Source organism: Lactuca saligna, chromosome 9, assembly GCF_052625555.1.
Source record: "Lactuca saligna cultivar CGN05327 chromosome 9, ASM5262555v1, whole genome shotgun sequence".
Lineage (NCBI taxonomy): Eukaryota > Viridiplantae > Streptophyta > Magnoliopsida > Asterales > Asteraceae > Lactuca > Lactuca saligna.
Genome location: NC_136425.1, coordinates 6,487,252 through 6,501,696, shown reverse-complemented (window position 1 = coordinate 6,501,696; position 14,445 = coordinate 6,487,252).

Sequence of the window (14,445 nt, the reverse complement as noted above, 5' to 3'; positions counted from 1 at the left end):
TATCCTTGTTGCAGGGTTTTGTTTTGACGATATATTTATCTTTTTGTCAAGAATTTATAGTGTTATAGCTTTCTCTTTAATTGGTTGTTGACTTTGAGTTCATTACGCATGAACAACTGAACAAGATGAAGTTGTTAGGTCATGTTGGTTATGTGATAGACTTGTGCTAAACAAATGTAGTAGGTACATAATGGTTTATTTATTTCAAAACTCTGTTTTTTCTGCAAGAAAAAATCTTATTGAATTTTCATGTAAAAGATTGGAATTAATGAGGTTTTCTAAATGTAATGTTTTATTTCAATAAATCTTATAATAGTATTTATTGAGATGTAAAATTATTAGGAAAATTGTCATTGTATATTTTGGTTTAAAGGGTCTCTCGTGACTATTTTTATTTTAATTTAAAGGGTTTGTAATTGTAAATGATCGGTCATTTTGGTACTTTAATGTACATTTGAAGATAATACTACTGCATGGAGTGCCAACTATGGGGGTGAATTAGTATCTTGGGTGAGTCTGCATCGAGTAGATTTGTCTTTTACCTTAGTCGGTTTAGAGGACAAGGAATTGTTGGTGGTGGGTGCATAAACCACCATTAGACACCTATGTGGGGGTTAACCTAGCAAATTCAGAAGACTTGTTTACCTTATTTGGGCAAACATGAATTTGACCAAAACCCTAAATACTCTAAATACTTTCAATATCAGCTCCACCACCTCTTTACCTGATTTGATAAATTTATGGGAGTTTCTCAACCTTAACAACTTGCATAGTATTGTTTGCGACTGTGGAGACAAGATTGTTGCTAACTAGATCAAGATGTAGAGGCTCAAAGATTTGCGAGGTAAAAGTTTCATTGTGTCCCGTGTTGTTTACGTTAGTCTCCAACACAAGTTGGTAGATCATGACAGGAAGTTAAAAGTGATTACTATGGTGATGGGCAATGTTATGGTGACAATGCTTGAGATGATGGTTGTTGGGGTCAAAGTCCTTATGAAGCTTGGATAAGTTGTTGGGGGTACAATACGATGTGTGTGTGTGTATATATATATATATATATATATATATATATATGTGTGTGTGTGTGTGTGTGTGTATATATGTATATATATATATATATTTATATATATATATATATATATATATATATATATATATATATATATTATAGATGTAGTAGTTTTAGGGTGTTTTTTTGTGTGTGTGTGTGTGTATTTGTGCTAGCTATCTATGGATTATGTGAAAAGTCTTGTGTTGATGACAGACATTTTTTTTTGCCTTTGTTAAGCTTCTTAATGGATAAAGACTTGAGTTGTTCTCATGCATTTTGAATTTGATGTTTGACCTTATGAAAACTTTGATTGGTTGACAAATCATGCAAGAATGAAGAACAAAACATATGTTGGGTTGTTGAACCCCACGTGGCTTGCACGGTGAGGGTAGATTTGTCTTTTCATGTTCCTAACGACTGTAAAAAGGGTTATCTCGTTTAAAAGGGTACCTCATTCATTTTTTCTTTTGTCCTTCAAATCATCAGCCGAGTGAGATCCAACAAAATTCGACAAGATGAAGATTGTTTGTGGTTGTGGAAGTCCAGCAGTAATTTGTACATCTCAGATTGACAATAACCTTGGAAGACCATTTTATGCATGTCCACACAAGGTAAATGTAGTCATATTTTTAGAACCCAAGTTTCACAATTGTTTTATAAATGTAACCTTAACTTCTTATTTAGGGAGCCCGATTAGGTTTCATTTCTCAGGTTGATGAAATAAAATGCAACAATGAAGAAATAATATTAAGTGTATTGATGAGGTCTAAGAAGAAGCTGAAATCAAAAGTGTTGAAGTTGAAGCTGGTTTTACTTTGTAGTTGTTTTTTTTTGGGTTTAATCATTTTTAAGTTGTAATCAAATGTATTTGGGTAGTTGAATTAAGAACAATTTGTAGTTGTGTGATGTGACCGTAATGTATTGTTGTCTTGTCATTACCCTTAATTATGTATAAGGATGCTAATTACCCTTAATTTGGTGAAATTATGCAACCCTTAATGTCATTACATATAGTACGTTGGTAAAAAACATTTTAAAATTGTAAACAATCATTGTATATCTGTCCACTAAGAACCCAAGGACCACATGTTCTTATATGTTTGGATTACATTGATGGGTTTTGAGCATTAAAATATTCCTATGGTGTACATGCAACCCTAATTGTATTAGATCTAGGTTTTTCTCAAATTATACATGCAATTCAATTTTCCAAAGCAAGAACCCAAAACTAGCACACTTTTCGGATTTAACTATTAATCAAGAGTTAGATAAATACATTTTCTTATTAACTAGTAGTAACAAACAATCCTTTCCTTAGTGTCTCAAGTGTTGCACATCTAATGGAGTCACAAACACCACAAGCAAAGAATGAGGAGGAGGAGGAGAAGTGGAAAAAATCAGCTAGGGTTTCTTCTAGGGAAGTAGTGGCCTATTTCATGAGGCTAGGGGGTTCCTTTTATAGTTGAGGCTGCTAGGGTTTTCAACTAGAAACCCTAATTCCCTTTCTTAGGCCCTAAGCAACACATGGAGCCCCACATGGTAAGCCTTGGACGAAAACTCTATGGGTTTCCCATAGATTTTCGTCCACCCTATACCAATAGGATCCATTAGCCCAAATTATAACTATCACTGATTTACATAATCGGTCCTGATTTTTTTAATCAGTCTATTTTGATGACTAAGTTAATTCCAAATTAATTTTCGATCAATACTAATTAAATAATATGATTTCTCAATTAATATATTATTCCTATAATATATTAATAAACCGTTTAAATAACCTCTTTCTCCAAAACTTATTCTATACAGTTGCTATGGTGAAGGCAACCCAAAAGGACCATGCTACTATCGGGTCAAGTACATACCAATTATAGTTATGGGCTTAGACACCTAATCCAATAGTCTCTCCCTTGGATAAGTCTAATAACTATAACTGCAAGTATGACTTCAAAATCCGATTAGCAATCATAGCTCTCAAAATCCGCTGTCGAACTATGACCTAGTCAATGATGCGTCCTTTAGATAAGGGATCATATAATCCTCAGTTCTACAATATATCATGTGGAAAAAGACATGGAACATAATCATTCTCAATGTCCAATAACTAGTTTCCAGACTTCTGATTTGTTTGACACAGAACTTAGTGGAACACATTAATTCAGTCTTGACCGGGCCCAATACATAAATCAACACAAAATCATCGAGGGTCCCAAGATATCGCTTTTACCCTCTTAGGATAAAATGAACAGATAAACTTTGACTTATATGCTTGTACTATTTACTCATCAAATTGTACACAACAACACGTTTTATAACATCAAGTTACTGATGCGTTTACACATTATCAATGCATAACCAACTCGTAAACAACAACTCATATATCTCGGTTTAAAGATCATACAATATTATCATCTCACAATCACTCGTGATAAATTCCATGACGTGATCACATGAGCGTGTGTTTAATCCAATACTCAAATCTTATTTCAAGAGCACTCATGAACGTGGCAGCAAACCATTGCTATGCCTAAACACTTAGACAATCTACAAACCAATTCATGACAGTCTATCCTCATAACTTACTCCCAAAGTATGATCGACTATGGATAATTTGAACAATCTATTTATTTTGGAAGTAAAACATGAAAAATTGAAACAATAGTAAATAATTGACACAAGATAGTAAACTTTACTCATAAATAATTCTACATTACTTAATCATCAAATGTCAATTACATTTATCAATTACAAGTTTGTAAACATCTATCTAATCAATAAAACTAATATCGTCCTTCAGACCAATGCTCCTCGCATGTTGTAAGTGCTTAACCCCGCTCAGACCCTTTGTGAAGGGATCTGCTGGGTTCTCCTTTGACGATACCCTCTTGACTACGAGGAGTCCTTCTTCTACCAAATGTCTGATGAAGTGATATTTTCTATTGATATGTCGGGATCTGCCATGATCCCTTTGGTTCCTTAGTTAAGGCAACTGCTCCTTCGTTATCACACAAAATCTCCATAGGTTCTTTAATGGCTAGTACAACTCCAAGGTCTACAATGAAGTTGTTCAACCATATTGCCTCCTTCGATGGTTCGCTCACTGTTATGTACTCTGATTCGCACGTTGAATCAGCCACGGTCTTCTACCTGGAACTTTTTCAAGTAACTGCTCCTCCATTTAGGGTAAACACCCAGCCTGATTGAGAGTAGAAGTTATCTTTGTCGGTCTGAAAGCTGGCGTTACTATACTCTGTCACTCTCAAGTCATCACTCGCACCAAGTATAAGGACCTAATCCTTTGTTCTTCGCAGGTACTTAAGAATGTTCTTCATTGCTTTCCAGTAAGCTCTACCCGAGTTCCCTTATATCGGCTAACCATACTCAACGCAAAAGCCACATCAGGATGAGTACATGTTATAGCGTACATGATCGAGCCAACGATGGAAGCGTATGACACTCGACTCATTTCTACTATCTCGGTATCGGTACTGGGACTCTGAGTCTTAGTCAACTTGGTATTACTGTGGATTGGCAATTCCCCTTTCTTGGAATTCTCTATGCTAAAACATTTTAGCACCTTGTCCAAGTAGGTACTCTGATTATGTCCTAATAGTCTTCTACTCCTATTTCTCCAAAACCTTATCCCCAAAATATAAGCAACTTCCCCTAGATCCTTCATAGCGAAACACTTACCAAGCCAGGACTTAACTTCCTACAAGGTCGGGATGTCGTTTCCTATGAGCAGTAGTCATCAGCATACAAAACTAGAAAGCTAACTATACTCCCAATAGCCTTGACATACACACAGGACTCATCATCGTTTCTCAAAAAACTAAAATCTTTGAATTTCTCATCGAAACAAGGTTCCATTTGCGAGACACTTGTTTTAATCCATAGATGAATTTCTCAAGATTGCACACTCTATTAGGGTACTTTGCATCTACAAAACCCTCTGGCCGACACATGTAAACATCTTTAGCCAACATCCCACTAAGGAAATTAGTTTTAACACCCATCTGCCATATTTCATAATCATGAAACGCAACTATGGCCAACATAACCCTTACAGACTTGATCTTGGCACTGGTGAAAAGGTCTCATAATAGTCAACCCCCGGGGTTTGAGTAAAGCCCTTCGCAACTAGTCATGCCTTGAACGTATGCACATTCCCATCCATGTTAGTCTTCTTCTTGAAGATTCACTTGCACCCGACTGTCTTCCGACCATTGTCAACCATGTTCCAAACTTGATAGTCATACATGGGCTGAATCTTGCTGACCATTGCCTCCTTCCACTTTGCAGACTCTGGGTCCGCCATGGCTTTCTTATAGTTGTTAGGTTCATCCAAATATATCAATGTACTATTGTTGATAAACGTATCACCTTCAGGTGTTATATGGAAACCATACAACAAAGGTGGAACACTAACTCTATTGGAATGTGTTAGAGGTAAGGACTTGTCAACTGGTTCAACATGAATCTCTTCCTAAGGTTGAGCGCTAGTGTTAGAGGTTCCTTCATCACTTGACTCTTGAAGCTCTTCAAGATAAAATTGCCTCCCAATGTCCTCTTGGCATATGAGTTCTCCCTTTCTCTCTCTCTCTCTCTCTCTCTCTCTCTCTCTCTCGCGCGCGCGGAAAACCCCTCTCCTTGCTACGAAGACCACGTTGTCACTAGGTATGTAGAAAAGATCTCCATAGGATTTATGTGGGCAGCTGATGAAAATACACTGCTCACTGCGAGGTTCAAGCTTGTCTTGAGTCTCTCGTCTTACAATAGCCTCGCAACCCAAACCTTGATATGTGCCAATGAGGGAACCTTCCCTGTCCACATCTCGTGAGGTGTTTTGGCAACCTTCTTAGTTGGGACCAGATTAAGGATATGAGAGGCAGTCTCTAAGGCATACCCTCAAAATGAGATAGGTAATGAAGCTCGACTCATCATGGAACGAACCATGTCCAACAAGGTTCGATTGCGCCTCTTAGTTACACCATGGAGCTGCAGTGTCCTAGGTGGCATCAATTGTTAAAAAAATTCCACATTGCTTAATGGTAGGATGTTAAGTCCACCAAGCAAATTACACCCTTTGTTTGCAAATAAAACATAATATAATGGTAAAAAGGGGTATCGATCCTTGGGGAAACGGTTGTATTCAATCACCAATGCAATCTAAAAAAACTATTGTAAATAAACTAACTAACTACCATTAAACTAAAGGGGGGGGGGGGAGGGAGTGTTATGATTTCTTGAAAACTAAAATACTTTAATAACTAAAAACTTGCAACTAAGCAAGAAAGTGAGAGGCTCAAATATCAGAGAGAATAGGTAAACCAAGGCAATTCAAACCAATGAACATTTGTGTGTTTATCATTAGGATTTAATATGAAGCTTATCATTCATACCACATTGGTTATAGCAATCATGAAGCATGATATGCCAAGATTTCTCATAGGGAGTATGGAGGTTGGGGAAACCCACAACGCACCTTCTTAATCAAAATCAAAGATCCAACTGAAGTAATTGAACCCAAAATGTTGATTAGCCTTAAGAATGAAGAAATCCCCCTAGAGGATGTCAATGCTTACACATCCATAAAGGAGTTATGATTCATAAACTAGAGATGATTTCTACCATCGTAAAGCTCTTGTTCTAAGTAAATTCAATGATTCAATGCTAAACCAAAGAAATAAACCAACAATTGATTATTAAAGTACCAAACTCATGATCAAAGCACTAAACAAGCATAGAAAATATGAACTAGAATCATAGGCATAAGATAAATGATAAATAAGCATAAATCCTTCAAAAACCCACAAACATTCAGAGGTTTTAGCCAAGGTCTACCAAAATAGAGAGTTTAGCCACTCATGGCAATAGAACATCAATCACAAAAGTCTAATTGCATAAAAAACTACCAATATCTTGGAAGGATGAAAATAAATGAGTCTTGAGCTTCAAAATTGACTCCTCCAGGTCTCCAATGGTGAAAAATCGAGAGTGTGGCTGATAGATCTGATCCCCCAAGGTAATGGTGTGCGAAATGACCAAAATGCCCAAAACTAGGCAGTTGCGCGGGTACTCACGCGATGGAAATTCCACCCGTGCAAGTGTTGCTGTAATGCTATTGGCTCCTCATTCCTCCACTCCACCCTTCCACTACCAAAGATTCCTTTGGTCCCCTCCATATCCATGTGATTCAAATTAACCAATCATCTTTTAGCTTCAAATGTGGATGCTCCAAGCCCAAAATAAAAGTCCAAGATCCATATTCACAAGCCCACTTCATCCAAGCCTTTAGATTTTTAAGCCCAATTCTTCTTTGGTGGATCCGCCAAGTCCAATAATGCATCGTAAAGCCCACTAAGCCCAACTCCAATGAAGCCGCAACTGCAATGAGCCCCAAAATCCTGCAAAATTTCTTATGCAAAATAAAAAGTCCTCGATACGATCCATGATAAAGAAAATAAAGAATATACAATATAAAACTAATTAAAAAGAGCTAAAAATCTAAAACAACCTAATAAAAATAAGGAAATAAAATAAGCTATCACTTAAGATAGTAGTGGACTCGATAATAAGATACTCACCACCCATATCGGATCTGAGCATCTTTATCTTCCTGCCCAAATGATTCTCCACTTCTTGCTTAAACTCTTTGAAATTTTCAAAGGTTTCCGACTTGTGCATGATTAAGTAGATATATCCATATCTGCTATAATCGTCGGTGAAAGTCACATAGAAGCCGTTAGCATCCCTTATGGTGGATCTGAAGGGCCCACACACATCTGTGTGTATGTGATCCAATAATCCTTCAACTCTTTCACAAGTGCCAGTGAAAGGTCATTTAGTCATCTTTCAAAGTAAACAAGATTTGCACGTGTCATCTGACTTTAGGTCAAATGAATCCAAGACTCCATCCTTTTGGAGTTGGGCTATGCACTTCTTGTTAACATGTCCAAGATGACAATGCCACAAGCACGCCTTGTCTAAACCATTAGACGAATCGATATGCAACACATTATTTCCTAAGTTATCTACAACCATCACAGTTTCATACACACCATTAGAAGACAATGCTTCAAAATAAAAATTACCATTATAGAAAGCATTAATAGAACCAATTTCATTGTTAAACAAAAATTTACAACCTTGTCTGTACAAACCATGAAAATAAATAATGTTTCTCATCATCTCTGACGATTAGCAACAATTATTTAATTCTAATCCTAACCCACTACCAAGCATTAAAGAATAAACCCCAATCTTGGTGACAGAAAATGATTCCTATTCCCCATTACCAAGTTCATCTTCCCATGCGCTACATCCATACTTTTTCTTAGCCCCTGCAAATCAAAACAAATGTGAAAACCACATCCTGTATTAAGGACCCAAGAACTAGCATGTGATGAGTTATTAGATTGAATAGTACAAATACATGAGAAGGTGGGCTTTATCTTCCCATCCTTGATGTCCTACAAGTATTTTGGGTAGCTTTGTTTCCAATGCCCATTGTCGTGATAGTAGAAGCACGTTGCTTCTTTAGGATCAGATGAAGGAGTGGCAGAACCGGCTTTGCCTTTGGATCCATTAGAAGTAGATCCATCATGGGACTTTCCCATGTGGTTCTTGGAGGGATCTTTCCTCTTATGCCCTTTTTCATGTCCTATAGTAAGGACCAGGGCAAAAACAATAGGGGTGGACTCGACAAATTTGCCTTTTAGTCCACTTTCAGTAGTTCTAAATAAACCTTGAAGTTTGCTCAAGATGACTTCCTCTTTGTTCATATGATAAGTCATCTTGAACTGATCGTAACAAGGAGGTAAAGAGTAGAGAATGATATCAATCGCCAAATTTTCAAAGTTGACATCCAACTTGAGCAATCAATCCACATACCTTTGCATCCTTTGCAAGTGGCTCGTGATGGACTCTCCATCTCTCATCTAGGTTGTTATCAGCGAGGCAACAATCTCGTACCTTTCTTGACGCGCACTTTGATGGTACTTTTCCAACAAATATTAGCACATCTTTTAAGGCTAGTAGTCCTCGTAGAACCGCTATAGATCAGGAGTCATAATGGCAACCATTATACACGACACCTTTGTCGCGTTCATCTCGTGAGCCCTATACTCAACTATCTGTTCAGGAGTAGATTTCGATTCATCGATCTTGTTGAGTTGCTTGTCGAGAACATATCCGTTCTCTTCGTAACGCAAGGCCATTCGAATGTTGTGAATCCAATTGTTGAATTTGGATCCATCAAATGTGGTCCTCGCACAAATGTTCATGAGAGTGAAGGAGCTTGAGGAGTTGGAGCTCGAGCCAGAAGCGTTGTTTGAGCCAGACATATGAAAAAGGAAAAGGACAAAGTTTAGATTAGATAAAGAACCCTTAATACAACACCCAAATGAAATATTAAGGCTAGGACTCAACACAATAATTCACAATTCGGAAGAGGGATGCCGTAATCCAATTGCAAATTATTTGAAGGTAGGTAAATGACAATTTACCAATTACCACGAAAAATGAAATGAATAATTAGGTTTTAAATGAAATAAAATTCCTAGATTCTTTTGAGATTCATTGAACTTTTCATTGACATGTTTAATCTCGATTATGCCCTTCACGTTTGTGACTGGGATACCGAGGATCACAAACAAGGTGTGAATAACTATGCAAATTAGCTTGGCACTCTCGAGTCATTTACCACCTAATCAACGTGCCGGTTAACCACACACACTCCATTGATCTATGATAATTCTCAAGCTAACCTTTCCCACCCTTGTTAGTCCAAGTTAGTGTTTCGGTTAACCACACACGCTCCACTAACAACTTGGCAAGGTGCAAAGTGCAATTTCATGGAATAACATCATTTTCACATTCTCCTAAAATAACTAAGATTGGTAATTTATAAAAATGTTTAGTTACTTTATAATATTCATTATACTTATTAATGATGAATTAATGTCCTATCCTACCCATTCGGCTAACGACCCTCCACTAGTCAAGAGTGCGGTGGGTAAGAGTGGATACCCAATGACGATCATTTTATAGTCCGCTTCCTTAAACAACCCTTATAGACCAGCTTCGTGAATGAGACCTACTAACGGTAAGACTGACTCATCTTATACATATATATACATATTAATCCTTAAATATTATAATAGTATAAGGGTTGTATTTTAAACTTTTAAAACACAAGGGTTTTACAATTTAATATTTCATAATTAAAACTTTTAATCAAATTTTAAATTCCAAAACTTGAGGGAAAATTTTGAAACTTTTCAAAACTTCTATATCAAATTTTAAATAATTAAACTAATCACATAATTTTGAACATTATCTTAAACTTTGACAATTATGTTTCAGTTAGATGAGGATAATCATTACCATAACAGAAAATTCAAATTTTAACAGTTAAAATAGTTTATGGTAATTATCCTTATCTAATTTAGGCTTGACATCTGAAAAATTTGCCAACAGACGAATCAACTCGTCGAGTTAGGGCTTGGATTCATCCCGTTGGTCCAACTCGTCGAGTCCATCTTTGGACTTGTCGAGTTCTGCTGTCAGAATCCAAAAAACAATTTTGTTCCAGCTTTGGCAAAACATAAAAGCATCAAGTATAACATAAAATACCCTAAGCTCTGATACCACTGATGGGTTTTGAGCATTACAACATTCCTATGATGCACATGCAAACCTAATTGCTTTGGATCTAGGTTTTTCTCAAGTTATACATGCAATTCAATTTTCCAAAGCAAGAACCCTAAACTAGCATACAATTTTCGAATTTAACTATTAAACAAGAGTTAGAAGAATACCATTCTTGTTAACTAGTAGTAACAAGCAATCCTTTCCTTGATCTTGACCTTCAAGAGCTTAGTGCCTCAAGCGCTGCACCTTTATTGGAGTCACAAACACCACAAGCAAAGAATGTGGAGGTGGAGGATGAGGAGTGGAAAAAATCAGCTAGGGTTTCTTCTAGGGAAGTATTGGTCGATTTCATGAGGCTAGGGGGTTCCTTTTATAGTTGAGGCTGCTAGGGTTTTCAACTAGAAACCCTAATTCCCTTTCTTAGGCCCCAAGCAATACATGGAGCCCCACATGGTAAGCCTTGGACGAAAACTCTATGGGCTTCCCATAGATTTTCATCCACCCTATACCAATAGGATCCATTAGCACAAACTATAACTATTACTGATTTACATAATCAGTCCCCGTTCTTTTAATCAGTCTCTTCTGATCACTTAATTAATTCCAAATTAATTTTTGATCAATACTAGTTAAATAATATGATTTATCAATTAATATATTATTCTTATAATATATTAATAAACCATTTAAATAACCTCTTTCTCCAAAACTCATTATATCCAGTTGCTATGGTGAAGGCAACCCAAAAGGACCATGCTACTATCGGGTCAAGTACATACCAATTATAGTTATGGGCTTAGACACCTAATCCAACATACATGTCATTACCCTTCACTTTTTTAATTACATATACTATGTTGCTAAATATCATTAAAATTTGTTAACAATAATTGTTTATTTGTCTACTAAGAACACAAGGACCACATGATACATCATAGAATTGCATGCATGCACGTTGAAAACTAATATTATTAAAGGACAACCAAGGCTTGATAATAGTATAAACCATTGCCAAACTAAACTAACTAACTTCAAACATACAACTAAACGTTAGACCAAGCAACTACAACTTATTGTCAAACCATTGTCAAACATAACCACATGACACCATAAAAATACTCCCTACTCATTAAGGTCTACTGGGTTAGCACTAGTTTCTCATTTCCCATCCTTGGTCTTAAATATCTTTGCAAGTTTTATTTTTATAATTCTCTTTGATTTTTTATTTTACCACCAACTTTTGGTCCTTTATCTCCTTCATTAACTAACTTTGGTCCACAACTTCCTTCATCAATTGCCTTTGATCCGCAACTTCCTTCAGAAACTGTCTTTACTCCACAACTTCCTTCACCATCTTCACCATTGGCCTTTGTTTTCCTTTTAGTGACCTTAAGTTTTGTGGGCCTTTGAACCCTTGCCCTTTGTACCTATGGCCTATCAACTTTAGGACAAGTAACCTTGTTATGCCCAACTTGTTTACACACACCGCACAATATTATTTTCCCTACCTTAGACGCAATGTGTCTTGGAAGCTTTTCTGATGCATCTCTTCTTCTTTTTGCCTTTGGTCTACCCAAAATTCTTCTCTTCAACGGTCGTAGAGGTGGTATGAACTCAGTAGGTGGCCACATGTTGCTACCATTCATCCTATGTATTTGGTATTTGTAACTGTTATTGTACAAGGCACCACATAACATTAGATCCATATAGGTGGCAACATCTCTATTCAGATATGGTATAATAGCTACTAAATTCACACATCCATACCCATTAAGTTGCCACACTCTACAACTACAAGTCTTCTTGTCTAGGTCAACAACATATGACTCTGCCAGGTTTTTGGTTTCAAATTGCCGTAGACCACTTCGTAAAACCCACCAATACCTATTTGAGCCACCACATAAGTTAGTATGTATGTTAGATTAATAGTGTAAAGATTACAAAGTACCTTTGTGCTCTTTTCAATTGATTTAGTAGAAGTGTAATTGATGGGCAAGGTTTGTAATCAGGCCATGAACTACCTTTCATCTTCAAATTGTATAGCCTCTCCATAACATATAATCTAATCTCCTCTAACATGGTGATGATTGACTTTTTCCTTGCATCCCTGATGACACTGTTAAAGCTCTCAGATAATCCATTCTCCACTGCATCACACATCCTTCCTTCTTGAAAGAATGCTCTACTCCAAGATTTCGGTTTTGTTTCCATAAGGTATTCATAGGCTGCAAGGTTAAGCACTTTAATCTCCTTCATGGAAGCATTGAAGAAAGGCTCAATGGATGCTTTGCTTGCCTTCCAATACATGGTCTTAAAGTGTACACCACTGAATCTTTTCCTAAAGTTGGCAACAATATGCCTTGCATACTGCCTATGTTCAGCAGTAGGAAGCACTTCTTTGACAACCTCTAACAACCTCTATCAAACAATAGGGATATGTTAGACATAATGTAACCTAAATGTAAAATATATAAAATTTGAAAGTATAGGACATACCTTATGTTGATCCGACATTAAAGTTATACCAAAACCATTATCTAGATTAAGGTCATCTTTTAGATTTTCCAAGAACCCTTTCCTATTGGATTTGTTTTCTTCACATACAACCGCCCATGTAATTGGTAATATGTCATTATTAACATCCCTTCCTATAACACATATTAGCTCTCCTGAACATAAACCCTTTAAGAAACAACCATCCAAATTTATTACTCTTCTACAACTCCCTCTCCACCCTTGCTTTAGGCAATCAAAACAAGTGTAAAACTTGTTAAAACAAGTCTTATCACCCGAGATAGCATTGACATCAATTTTGATTGTTGATCTAGGATTTGATCTTCTTATCTCCTTCCCATATGACCATAACTTTGCATAGTGCTTACCAATGTTCCTTCAATCAATTCAATTACATACTTCTTTGCTCTTCTATATTGTCCCATACTTACATTTATCCTAAATTTCTCTTTAATCTTATTCCTAATGAGCCTCACACTAACCTTTTGTTTTTTATAAGAATTAGGTGGTGTAATGGCTACATATCTAGACATAGTTCACAATTGAGCCTAAGTTGAAGTTTCTTGCATAATTATGCTCATTTATGAGACTCTTAATTTGGAAAGTTTTTTCCTCACTCATCCAAGAAGCCCACATTCTAAAATTGCAAGCACCAGAATAACATTTCACTAAAAGTCTACTTTTATCATTTTTCTTGTAGCATAACTGATAACCATTTGCAACAACATAGTTACACATCATGTGTTTCAGTTGTTTAGGACTCACAAATCTCATACATAATACATGCTTCTGATTTTTCCAATAAACATTCTCATTGTAAATAACTTGGTCATTAGATATTACTTCATCCTCATGTAGCTGATCATATGGCTCTTCACGAGGTGGACTGTTAGGGGTAACTTGGTCATTTGGGCACAACTTGCTCAAAAACTCATCTTCTTTTGTCTTGTCCATAGGAATACACTCATCAAGTTCATTGTCAACTTCCATGCCAATTCCATAATCTTCCCCACCTTGCAAATCCTCCGTATCACCTTGTAAATTATGACCTAACAAATCCTCAATATCAATTCCATCAATCCTATCCATACCACTTGCACTTCTTCATGAACTTCATTTTCAGTCTCAATGTCAATTCCATCATTCCCATTCATACCACCTTGCACTTCTTCATGATCTTCATTTCCAGTAGACAATTCGTCTAATGAACTGCATACTTCAGCTAT